This window comes from Cavia porcellus, unplaced genomic scaffold, assembly GCF_034190915.1.
Source record: "Cavia porcellus strain 051 isolate PalLab524CR breed Dunkin Hartley unplaced genomic scaffold, mCavPor4.1 scaffold_12, whole genome shotgun sequence".
Classification (NCBI taxonomy): Eukaryota; Metazoa; Chordata; class Mammalia; order Rodentia; family Caviidae; genus Cavia; species Cavia porcellus.
The window spans coordinates 13,309,635-13,322,852 of NW_026947495.1; positions in this window are offsets into that span (position 1 = coordinate 13,309,635).

The following is a 13,218-nucleotide window of genomic DNA, read 5'->3' on the forward strand; positions in this document are numbered from 1 at the left end:
ACCATCTGCTTCTGCCATGTGGGCCTCTAGATGTTTCAGTTGAGCAAGGACAAGGAGTGAGAGAGGTTCCAGGTCTTCTCCAGGCAAACTGATCCTATTTAGACTTCTTTAATTTAGATTTCTGAAATATACAATGTATGGTACAATTCCTGCCAGGTGCTCAAAATAGAAGCAATGATGCTGGGGAGAGATGAGCAGCAGGGTCAGAGGCCTGGTCTTTCCTTTCACAGTTGTCTTTCCAAGCCAGCCTTGTGTGTATCTTAGCTCTTGATCTTGCCTCTCTCTGGCTAGGGACAGCCCTAACCTACCGTAACCCCTCTGTGACTGGCTAACCATGCCTGACCTTCTAAGCACAGCTACTTCAAACACACACATCTCCACTTCTTCTTGAGATTCCTTTTCAAAAGAAATTCAGAGCACTGAATACATCTTGTCACTCAGGCCTGGAATCCAAGCAGACTAGAGAACAGGTTGCTTCTTGAAACTGCAATCTGAGTCCCTGAATGGAGGAGGACAGACACAGCTGGGAACAGCTTCTGGCTCTGAAACCCCACCCACCCCCTCAACTCCTTTTCTAGGGCTACAATTCCATCCACAGTAGTATTTTACTTCTACCTCTTGCAAGAGAAGCCTCAAAGCTTGTAGGGAGTGGCACGACCACCCCATTGCTGCCTCCCTGCCTCTCTCCTATGGGCATATGATGTGTCAGCCTACATTAACCATAATCCTCTCCTGCTTATGTCATATACCCGGACGTGACGATGACCTTGTTGTATTTATCCCCGTAGCCACTTCCTGTCCCACCAGCCTGCCCTTGTCCTATTAAAGATGTGATCACTTCCTGAATAAACGAGACTTAATTGGACTCCTCATCTTGTCTCAATCTCTCTTTGTCCCCTTCCCACCCCCCGTCTCTATTTCATCCCTGTTCCCCCTCCAGGTACACCCCATGGATTGATCCGCAGGCCAGATCAAAAGCTGTATCTCTCTTGCAGGAATCATTAAATGTATGAACTCCAGGATTCTAACAGTTTCTCTTCAGCCAAAGTCCTCATATTCATTATTCAATTTGCTCTTATTCTGTTTCTGAAATCCCCACGCCATATGACTGTTCCTGGACTGTGTCATCCTATTTGGAATATGAGAGGATGGATCTATATTTAGAGGAGGCCAGGAAAGCATCACATCCAGGTTCTGTAGATTTGACCTGCTTATGAGTTCTACTGTGAATGTCTGCCTCCCCAGACAGAACAGGGACCAAACACTGGTCTGCTTTGTTCACTGAATTGTACCATATACCTATAAAATCTCCTGGATAGAGGGAGTGCTTCAGAGAGACAGTCTGAGTGAGTGAAACCCAACATTACCATCCCTGGATCTGTGTGGGCTTGCCAGTCCCTCTTTAAGGTATAGGAATCCATTGGTTCATCTTCATGGAGGCACAATACTGGTTAGAAAAAAATCCCAAATTTTCTTGGGAATTGAGAATACTTTTGTTTCCTTAAACCTACTTTATTTATTTTTTATTACCCTTTTGCAGCATGTAATCTTTACATTCCTTGTGTGGTGTTGCTTACACATGCATGACACGTTTTAGTTATCTTGATAACCTGCTTTTCTTCCCCTATTCCCCCCTTCCCTTCCTCTCTTGATTCACTCCATTTGAGAAATTGTGTAACCTTTATGTGTTGTTTGAAACATAGATAGACATGAGCTACAAAGAATCAGGGAGTTAACATTTTCAATAGGAAAACAAAAAAAAATTATAAATGTGAATGATCACAACTCACCTGGTGCTTTTTCTACAGACCAGAGGTTTTAAGCATGCTTGTCAGGCTTTATGCCATTTTATACCTTTAAATAAAAACCCTATGGACATTATTTCTCTACATCACACTTTTAAGAGGAATACATGGAAACTCAGACAGCTGCAATGGAATTTCTAAAGCATGGTATGTGGCAGAATCCCTATGGTGCCTTTGTGGGTACAGAACTCACCCACTAAGAGCCAAACAGGTAAAATGGGATCATTTCTAAGTCCAGCATGAACACAGGAAGGTGCTGAAGTATGAAATGCGTCTATCTCAGGTGGATCCCACCAAAAAACTCAGGTTCTCTTGTGGATCAAACTGGGGTTTCTGCATCAGACAGATGTCAATTCAGGTCAAGTAGACTCATTTTCATACTAGAGAGAACAAAAAGAGGCATATTGTCATGGGCAGCCGCATGTATCACCAGAGGACTGGAATTCAAGGTATAGGCAAGAGGACTCTACACTTGGTATTGATGTGTGGACACATGAGTTTTCATGGTAAAAAGAGTGCAATGACTTTGAAGAAAATTCACTGTCCAGGGTGGGAAATCATAAACAATCAGTATGTTGCACTGTCTTTAAGGTATATATTGTTTCTTTCAGTTCCTCACACTAATGAGACAATAAGATGCTTACATGTATGTGTTACTTATGCCACTAATGAGTATGGTCTACAGTTGCATCCATTTACCTATAAAAGTCTCCAGTTTATCCCTTTTTATGGCTGACTAGTGTGACATTGTAAAGAAATACCACATATTTTTTATACATTCCCCATTTGATGGGCAGTTGGTTTGTTTCCAATATCCAGTTATCGCAAATTGTGCTGCTATAAACAGGGGTGCACATATATCACTATGGTATGATGCTTTTAATTCCTTTGAAAAGATACCCAGAAGAGGAATAGCTGTGTTGAATAAGACCTCTAGTCCTAGTTTTTGAGAAATTTCCACAGTGGTTTTCACAGTGGTTGTACTAGTCTACACTCCAATCAAAGATGGAGATGAGTTCCTTTTCCACACAGCCCCTCCATCATTTGTAATTGATTGATTTATTGATAATAGACATCCTTTCCATAATGATGTGGAATTTCACTATAGTTTTAATTTTCATCTCTCAAATGACCAGTGATGTTGAACATTTTTTTCATGTATTTATTATCTGTGTGTATTTCTTCATTTGAGCAGTGTACATTCATCTGAGATGCCCATTTTGGATTGAGTCTTTAAATCTGGGAAGAATGATTTTTGAAATTTCTTTTATATCCTCAATAGTAATCTTTTGCCCGAGGTACAGCTGCAAAACATTTTCTCCCACATTGTGTGTTGTCTCTTCACTCTGTTGGTGCTTTCTCTTGCTGTGCAAAAGTGTTTCAATTGCTTTTTAGCTGTTGATTCTTTGTAATAGTTCCTGTGTAATTCATTTTTGTTAATAAAGTCTTTGCCTATACCAATATCTTAAAGACATTTACCTATGCTATCTTTCAGGAGATTTAATGTTTCAGTTTTAATATTAAGATCTTTGACCCATTCAGATTTTAGCTTAGTATCTAGAGAAAATTATGGGTTCAGTTTTAATCTTTCATGTGTGTAGAGCCAGTTTTTCCAGTGCCATTTATTAAAGAGGCTATCTTTCTTCCAGTGAATATATTTGGCACCTTTTTCAAAGATAAGGTGACTTAGAGTGTCTGAAATTGTTTCTACATCTTTTAATCAATTCCATTAATTTTCAAGTCTTTTTTTGTGACAGTACCACACTGTTTTGTTTTGTTTTTAAATCACAGTAGCTTTCTAGTATAATTTCAAGTCAGGGATTATGATGCTGCTTTTCTTGTCTCTGTTGCCCAGGATTGCCTTTGCTATTCTAGGTCTTTTGGTTCCAGATGAAGTTTACGTTTGTTTTCTCTAATCCTATTAGATATTCTATTGGAAATTTGACTGGGATTGCACTGAATCTCCAAGAGTTTTGAGAGCATGATCATTTTGACGATATTGGTTCTTTCTATCCAAGAGCATGGAATAGCTCTCTGTTTTTTAATATCCTCTTTAATCTCCTTTTTCAGAATGCTGTAGTTTTTAATGTAGAGATCTTTTACATCTTTTATTAGATTGATTCCTAGGTATTTCATTTTTTTGGATGCTATTGTAAAAGGCGTTGTTTCCCTAATTTCTCCCTTGGTGACTTTGCTATTCATTTATAAGAAAGCTATTGATTTTTGAGTGTTGAGTTTGCAACCATCTATATTACTAAGTTCACTTATTAAATCCAGTAGTTTTTGATAGAGTTTTTGGGAACTTCTAAGTAGGGTATCATGTCACCTGCAAATAACAATAGTTTAACTTCTTTCTTTCCTATCTTTACTACTTTTATTTATTCCTCTTGTCTAATTGCTCTTGCTAATGTTTCCAGAACTACGCTTAATAGAAGTCACAATAGTACACATCCTTGTCTTGTTTTGGAATTTAAAAGAAAGCTTTCAGTTTTTTGTTTTTTTTTTTTTTTCAATTTAGTTGTTAGCTTGGCATAGATGGCTTTCATCAGGTTGTGATAAAGACCATTTATTTCAATTTTCTGTAGGCTTTTTATTATGAAGAGATGCTGGACTTTGTCAAAAGCTTGTCTGAATCCATTGAGATGATCATATTATTTTTGTTTTTTGCTCTGTTAATATGATGCATACATTTATGGATTTATGTATGTTGAACCATCCCTGCATCCCTGAGATGAATCACACTTGAGCATGGTGCACAATCTTCTTGACAATTTGTTGCAGTCTTTTTATCATTATCTTATTGAGGATTTTTGCATTAAGGTTCATTAGGGAAATTGCCTTGTAATTCTCTTCTTAGTTAAGTCCTTCTCTGGTTTTAGTGTCAGGATAATGCTTGCTTCCAGGAATGAATTTGGAAGTATTGCCTCTCTTTAAATTTCATTAAAGAGTTTGTGAAGTAGTGGTGTTAGGTCTAATCTAAATTTCTTTTAGAATTCAGCAGTGAATCCATCATGGTGTAGGCTTTTCTTTGTTGATAGGTTTTTAACTACATTTTCACTGTCATATATTGATATTGGGTTATTTAGGCTTTTTATATCTTCTTGATTCAGCTTTGGTAATTGAGATGTATCTAGGAATCTGGATTTTGCATTCTATCAGAATACAAGTTTTTAAATTAAGTATACATGGTTTTCTAGACTTCCTCATGGTCCATTGTGATTTTACCCTTTTCATTCCTAATTGTGTGGATCTGAGTCTTCTCTTGCCTTTTTTTGGACAAGACTGGCGAACAGTTAATCTATTTTACTTAATGTTTCAAAAAACCAACTCTTCAATTCAGTGATTGTTTGTATTGTTTTCTGATTTTTAGCCTCCAATGTGTTCATTTCTGCTCTTATCTTTATAATTTTCTCCCTTATACAAGCTCTTGGCATAGCTTGTTCTTCTTTTTCTAAAAGTTTGTAGCACAATATTGAGTTCTTAATATGCACTTGCTGTTTTCCTGATGTGGATATTTACTGCTATAAATTTCCCTCTGAGGACTGTTTTCATTGTATCCTACAGGTTCAGTAAGTTGTATTTGCATTTTTCTTTAATTGCATATATTGTTTAATTTCTTAATTCCCTATGTGACCCAAAGATTGTTCAATAGGGTGCTATTTAATTTCCGTGTGTTTATGAAATTGTTGTGGTTTCTTCGGGAATAGATTTCCAATTTCATTGCACTGTGATCTGATAATATTAATGGGATAATTTCAATTCCTTTGTGTTTGCTTAAGCTTGTTCTATGAACCAGTATATGGTCTATTTTGGAAAATGTCCCTTGTGTAGCTAAGAAGAATATATATTGTGATGTTGTGGGGTAAAACATTCCATAGACATCTACTAAGCCCATTTGTTCAAAAGTTTGATTTAGTTCTAATATTTCAATATTGATTTAGTAGTCTAGTTGATTTGTCTTTTTGTGACGGGGGTACTTGAGGTCTCCCAACCCAATTATATTAGGATTCATTTGACTTTTCATGTCTGTTAGTAACTGTAGAGTATTATTTTCTATCCCTTGAGTCTCAGTCTATAAATTTCTTTTAGAATTAAATGTGTTTCTTGTACACACATACGGATGGATCTTGCTTCTTGATCCATTCTACCAGTTTGTGTGTTTTGATTGGTGAACTGAGAACATTAACATTGATGATTATAACTGATATTTATTAACTCATCTTTGTTATGTAATTTTCTTGTTGTTGGCCTCCCTCCAATTTTTCCCTTCCATTTATTTGTCTGCCTTCTCTGTTGGATTCCTTCCACTGGAGTTCATGGAGCTGTAGTGTTTATTATCTCTTTCTAGAATGTCCATTAGGACATTTTGAAGTGTTTGTTTCTTGGTCATAAATTTCCTCATATGTTCCTTGTCATGGAAGAATCTTATTGCTCTGTGAATTTTGAAAGATAGTTTTTTCAGGATACATCAATATGTGTTGAAAGTTATTTCCTTTCAGAACTTAGAGTACTTTATGCCAAGCTCTCCTGGACTTGAGAGTTTGTGCTGAAAAGTCAGCCATAATTTTGATGGGCTTTTCTTTATAGATGATTTTTTTTTCTCTAATAGCTTTTAGAATTGTATTCTTTTGTTGAATTTCTGTAGTCTTGACTATGATATGCCTGGCTATAGATTTTTTTTTTGATCATTGCTAATTGAAGTTCTACATGCTTCATTTATCTTATGACAAATTCTTTTTCTTTACTAGGAAACATTTCTCTCATGATGTCTGTGAACAATTTTTATGACACTTGTGCTATCTCTTGCATACTTATTAACTCCAATCTATCTTAAGTTATTTTTTGTCTCATCTAGTAGCTATTGGATTGATTTCTCATAATTGCTTGCCATTTTTGAGAAAACTTTATTTTTCTGGTCTCTAACTGCAAGCCTGTCTTCATTATCTGAGATCGTATCCTTACATTGGCCTAATCTGCTTTGAATACTTTCACTGGAGATTTTATTCTCCTGGGAATTTGCTTGAATTTGCTTTATGGATTCCATTAGTTTCTTACGCTGAACTTCCATAATTTTCTTAAGCCCATTTTTTTTTTTTGTCTGTGTCTGCTCTAACATCAATAAGCCTGGTGCGTATTTTGATCATCTCTGTAGTTATCTAAGAGATTATTTCTGATTTTATTTTTCTAGAGCTTCATTCAGTTGCTTTGTTGTTACCACTTGAGAAAGACCTGGCAGAGGGCTTTCAGATTGTCCCAACTCCTTGCCTCCTGGATTTGCCCTTGATAAACTGGATATCCAGGGCTGCATTTTGCCTAAGTTCTTCTTATTTTATTTTCACTTTTTTTAGTTTAATTTTTGGGATGACACTTATAAGTTGCCTATGGTGGGCTGCTTTCTTGGTAGTATTTAGGACCTTTAGGTAATGATTGCTTCATTTATGTATCTTCCATATGTAGCTGATTTTTGGGCTTTGAGTCTGTTTGAAGATCTCACTTCTTCAGTTGTTGGAGATGAGAAGTTGTTGCTTTTTTTGGTCTAGTCCCTAGTTCTTTGGACAGTGCACCACCATATTTTCTGTGACTATTAGTTAATCTCAGTTATGGAATACCAGGACCAACAGCTGTTTAGAACAGTAAAGTCTATTTTGGCTATAGTGGTACAAACAGCATTGAATACAGACTAGAAAACAATAAACTGACCTGACTTTTAATTTTCAACTTTTTGTGCTTATATAACAAAATGTAAAACAAGCCAGATAATTAAACACAATATATGTCTGTACTGTGTCAATTTTGCCCTTGAGAGTTAAAATTTTAAATGAAGTAAGGAAAAAAAAATAGAGAAGTGGGAAGAGTAAGAGAGTATAAGTTAGGTTGGAGAACAAAGGTGGGCCATGCCAATTTGGAGAAACTGGTTCAGAAGACTGAAAGAAAAGAAACTTGAAAGAGATAAAAGGCAGAACAGAACAGAACCACATCCACAAAGAGGTTAGGAACCATTTTGACATTCATAAAAAAACAATGTCCAAAGAGAATACAAAGGAAAATAAAGGAAAGAAAGAAAGAAAGATAGAAAGAAAGAAAGAAAGAAAGAAAGAAAGAAAGAAAGAAAGAAAGAAAACACTTTCAGGATTGTCTCTGGTTTCACAAGTAGACAACCTGTGGAGACAGAGTACTGAATCATACCAATCTAGCCCAGCAAGTCAGCAGCAGCTTTTTGGCAAGGTAGTAGATAATCACAGCAAGCCTGTCCTGAGACCAAACTCATTGGGCTAGTCCAAGTCCAGGCAGTTTCCTTGAGTCTATGCCCAGCTGGGAGCTGCTAGATGAAGCCAGCAGCAATTCTGACTTTTAAGTTCAGCCTGCCCATTTCCAAAATGGCTCCCAGCCAATTGCACTTGCCAAGCATGAGGACTAAGATTTTACATTCACCACTAGAGCAGTTCTCCACATCTGCTGCTCCTCTCTGCTGCCATGTCTCTCTGCAGAAGCCTCTGGGGTCACCAGCCATCACCACACCATGACCATGTATCCTCAGGCTTGAATAGATCTCAAACAGCGAGTCCCATCTCAGGGTGAAGTTGCTGCTGGTTATTACCTTCTTTTTCCTTGAATTTTTTTCTTTTCACTCACTCTGTGAGCTTCAGTTCACACTTTCAGATGTTTCCTGGGTTCAAGGGATTCATTTCCTTCCTTTTTGTCTTGCTCATGATGCTATATTCAGAGAGGCTGTTTTCTTTGTGTGTGGTGCTCCATGAAGAGAATGCTTAGTAGTCAGCTCAAGAAATAACATTTCATTGACAATTCTCCTCAAAATAGGTACACAGGAATAAAAGGCAGATACATACATACATACTTATAAGATATATATATATGATAGGTACGTAGACAGTAGATAGATGATAGAGAGATAGTAGATAAATAAGAAAGAGAGAAACAGAGACAGGGAATTTCTTCAAACAGTGTTTAGGTGATCAGGCAAGAAAGAATATGGTTATTGATTTTTATGGGGAGTTACTTCCAGTTTTGAATTGGGATTTGGCATTATGTATGGATGAGGTTGAGGAAGCAAGTGTTAGAGATCAGGATTAGGCTTGATATCAGAGATTCAGATACTGTTTGTAGTTGTATCTGGGTTTAGCGTTTGGAGTTGTGTCTGAGGTTAGTATTTAGAGTTAGGGCTAGAGAAATAAGAGCTGTATGAGTCACATTTTTGTCACTGAGATGAAGTACCTGACACTTGGAATTTAAATCACTTGGGTTTGTGGTTTTTGAGGGTTTAGATCATGTTTGGCTGGCTCCAACACAGAGGCCAAATAATGAACATGCAAGATGGAAGGCAAGGGTTAAGGTCTAGGATTACAGTACAAGGTATAGGTCAGAGCTTGAAAATGTCTGAACTTTTCAAAATACTTGCCTCATATATCAAATACCTTATTATTTTTATATAAATATTTTAGAAAATTGAAGAAAATCTAGGTTTTAGAAAGGGATAGTTTCTTTAAGTAGAAGGTCAGTATATTTCAGTTACCACAGTTTTAAAGATAGATTTGATTTTGGAAGCTGGTTCAATGGTGGAATTAAATTCTGTTTCTCATTAATCCTTCTGAAGCATTTTCATGCTTGTTGAACTGGACGTCTTGAAATAGTATTTGACTAAATAAAAAATACATATATGATAAATTGAATGCAATCAGTTCTATACCCCATTCCTGTTTTGAAATGAAGACGATATACCACCATCATTGTAAAAAGTGACAAGACAGACAGAGGCTTATTAAAAATATATTATCTTTTACATATATTAAATATCTAAAGCCTTTTCCAATTATTTTACTTTTTCAGCCTGAAACAGAAGGACATTAGACAGGGGAACATCTCCTGTGCCAAGATTTGACTGAGTTATCACATTTCCTAATCCAAAAAACAGATTTCATTTTTTATGCAAAGATAAATCTTGTTAAATGCCTGTGTTATTTTTTTTTTCTTCTGAAAAGGGAAAGCATACTCTTTTTCTAATATCATGTGGCAATAATTAAAACATAATTTAACTTTTAAAAAATATTTCCTGTAAACCCTTGCTAAGTTTATTCAGAAGCAAAGTGTTAGCTTCACAATGAAAAAATGAACAGGGACTACAATCTAAAACCCAGAGCCATTTCAGTATTTGAATTCCATACGTAGAGAAATGAAATGTCATCTAATCAGTTCTGAGGTCCTCATTCTGCTTGAGATGATTTTTATTAAAAGTGTCTCCCACTAAGTATGCAAAATTCCCCAGTGAGGAACATACCTCTTGTGACTTTATCCTCCTAAATCATTGCTATCAGTTTACATACAGGCCTCTTCTTCCTATGTTTTCCTTGAGATCTTATTTTCTAAGTGTAAATAGTTAAAAGCTTTATATTTCTCACATAGAGGATTCAAATTTTTAGAAGAACTAAATAATGAAACATTAGTAGAGAAATTTTCAAGAATGTCAAAATTAGTATAGCGATTTTTTTGAGAATGCAAGAGTTGTGCCAGGGTTTTGGAAACATTTTTAAAAGAAGAGCAGACCTATAATCATGCTAACTGGAGGACCATTATTCTGACAGTCCTACCACAAGTGTAGAAATCTGCGGACAGGTATCTTCTGCCAATGGAGGTTCTAAATGCATATTCTAAGCTGCCAATTTTTAGGATTTCAGTAAATGTGCCTAGAGAGGAATTACAATGTCTCTGCATTGCAGTGAAAAGGGGTTGTTTTAATAATGTAATAGCCCAAATGAATCAGTTAAGCATTTCATGGACCAAACACCTACTAGGAAACCATTCAAGAAGTTGTGTTTAAGATGAACAAAGAAACAAACATTTAGTGGTACAGAGGTAATGTATATTTTATTAAGAAGCAGAATAGGGTACACATGTGCATAAAGCTATTTTCAAAGTCCCTGAAGATAAATCACTCTAAAAATCCTTTATTATTTGTATATGTGTGACACGTATGCTTGATTAGATAATTCACTTTTCTCCTTTAAATAATGTTTCTTCATGGAAGGATTTTGCTGCTCTGAATTTTTATTTTAATATAAAGCATACTGTAATTTAGAGCCCTTATACTATTTGGCAAATTTGTTATCCTTTTTCTGATTAAAATCTGAGATGAACAATCTCATCTGAATACCCAAGTCCATGCAGTGATTTTTACTAATAAATGCATTACAACATTGCAAGCAGCAATGACCATTCATCTGTACCGGAGAGCTCTGCATCAATCAAACACATACTGATTTATGGATATCAATTAGGTATTTGATGGTTTATCAAGAAATTAAAAAGCAACCATCATTTTTCAGAATTTGTGCCAAAGTGATGGGCCACTGATAGGAGAAGCAAAAGTAATTATAGTGAAAGGAAATTTTTCATAGCACTAGATTCTGGAACATACCTATGACATAGGCAATTTGTCAACATATTCATCTTTTTGTGAAATTCATCTTGTAAAGATAGATTTTGGCTCAAAATGAGAAAATAACACTGCTTAGAAGCCATCCTACCTTCAGAAAATATTGATGAGTGTACATTATAGTCAATACCAATGCTCTTGTTTTATTAAATGACTTTCTGTCAAATGACTTTGTGAGGAGAAGGGATTTCCTTTCAGATGCCACTTGAATATGTGGGCCACCATGGAATGACAAAAACGGTTAATTTTAAGGCCAAGAGTCTTTGCTATTTTGGTGATTATTTAGCACATGCAGTGTTTTTTCACATGGTGTTACATTTTATCTGCACAGTGATCCTATAGGTTGGCAAATATTTGCCCCATTTTGTAGGAAAAGTTGAGACTCAAAGCGACTTTTTGACTTCCTTAAATAATTAAAGCTTGGATGCAAAATTTATATCAGAGTGTCTTGGGGTGAAAGTGAGTATTTTCTGAATCTACAAAACATGGTCAACATCTTCAAAGGATTCCTACAGTTTTCAGATTTTGAGACTTAGTATATTATTTTAATTAAAATGCAATAATATTCATTTATAGATAAAATACTTATCAAAAAATCCTACTTTCTATTTTCCATGTATGCCCTTTCCCATCAGATCATGTTTCTTATTTCCAAAATATTTCTGGTCTGTTTTGCAATCTATTTACTCACAATGCTGTTCACTAAGTGAACTGCTTTCATTCTCTTAAGAAATTTGGAAGGACATTGGCTTACACATTTATGAATTAGCTGATATCCTTTGAAATGTGTTTGCTTAATTTACCTAGCTTTTACATGCCACCTTTATCATACCTCCTGCTGATCTACATTTTATAAAAATGTATATTACTAGGATCAATCATTACTTCAATGCTTCCCATTAATATGAACCAGGAAAGTCAGTTAATGCCTTAACGTACCCCTTACTATAACAACTACAAGCTTGTAAAGAGGTTAGTAATACCATAGTAGTTTCCCATCCTGTTTAAATTTTAGGCAATGGAAGCTCGGATTGAATAAAGAGATTAAGTGCTAATATGTTGTGATGGAAGAAAATACTTCTTGGATTAAATCTGAAGAGGAATTACAAATTAGAAAATAAGGAAATTTGGGTGTGATCTTAGATGCCACCCAGTGCTGTTTCTTCACTGTACTTCGCAGGAAACCGTGACTCGGGTTTCTTCTTTGTTCATGGACAAAGGCCAGAGGAATACAGGACTTTAGGCTCTCATTAGTAATGCTTCCTTCTATTGCTTGTGTGTTGGTACACCTATAAGACTCCATGTAACAAAGTGCTTTAGGCTAAAGAATTTTGGAAATAAGCTATTGATCTCATGGTGAAATGTGACATTAATGCATGAGTTGTTCAATTGATGTTTGCATCTCAATTCTTAAAATTATCTCAGGTCCAATTTCGCATCTATTAAATGAGAAACATTGGTCTTTTCTCAAAGTAGTTTTCAAAAGTAGGTGAAAAGAGCATGGGAAAGCAAGGCCACAAAAATACCTAAAAATTAAGGATAAGTCAAGAGATTTTAATTCCCTTCTTTAATTTCCTCTGATGACCCAAGGACACCCGCTACTGTGCTGCTACAGCACCACTTCAGGATTCCTAGCGACAAAAAGTTCACCATGTATAAAGATAGAGTTATCTCCCATCTTTGAACAACACAGACTAACACTTTTGTCACTATGGTGAAAAATGTTATACAAATACCAGTATATGTTACACTGTGTGTGCACTGTATAATTACAACTAAGATGGAACAGTTTTCAAGACTCCTTTTCCCGTAACTATCTTGACATTTTTCTCATGTCTTGTTCTCTTGAAAAGGTTTATGTGACACTTTGATGCCTATGATAAACTGCCACACAAGACTGAAGTTCCCAGTTGCTACTACCTTCTTCCCTAGATACCAATTATGCCTTTCAGTGTGTTTCCTTTC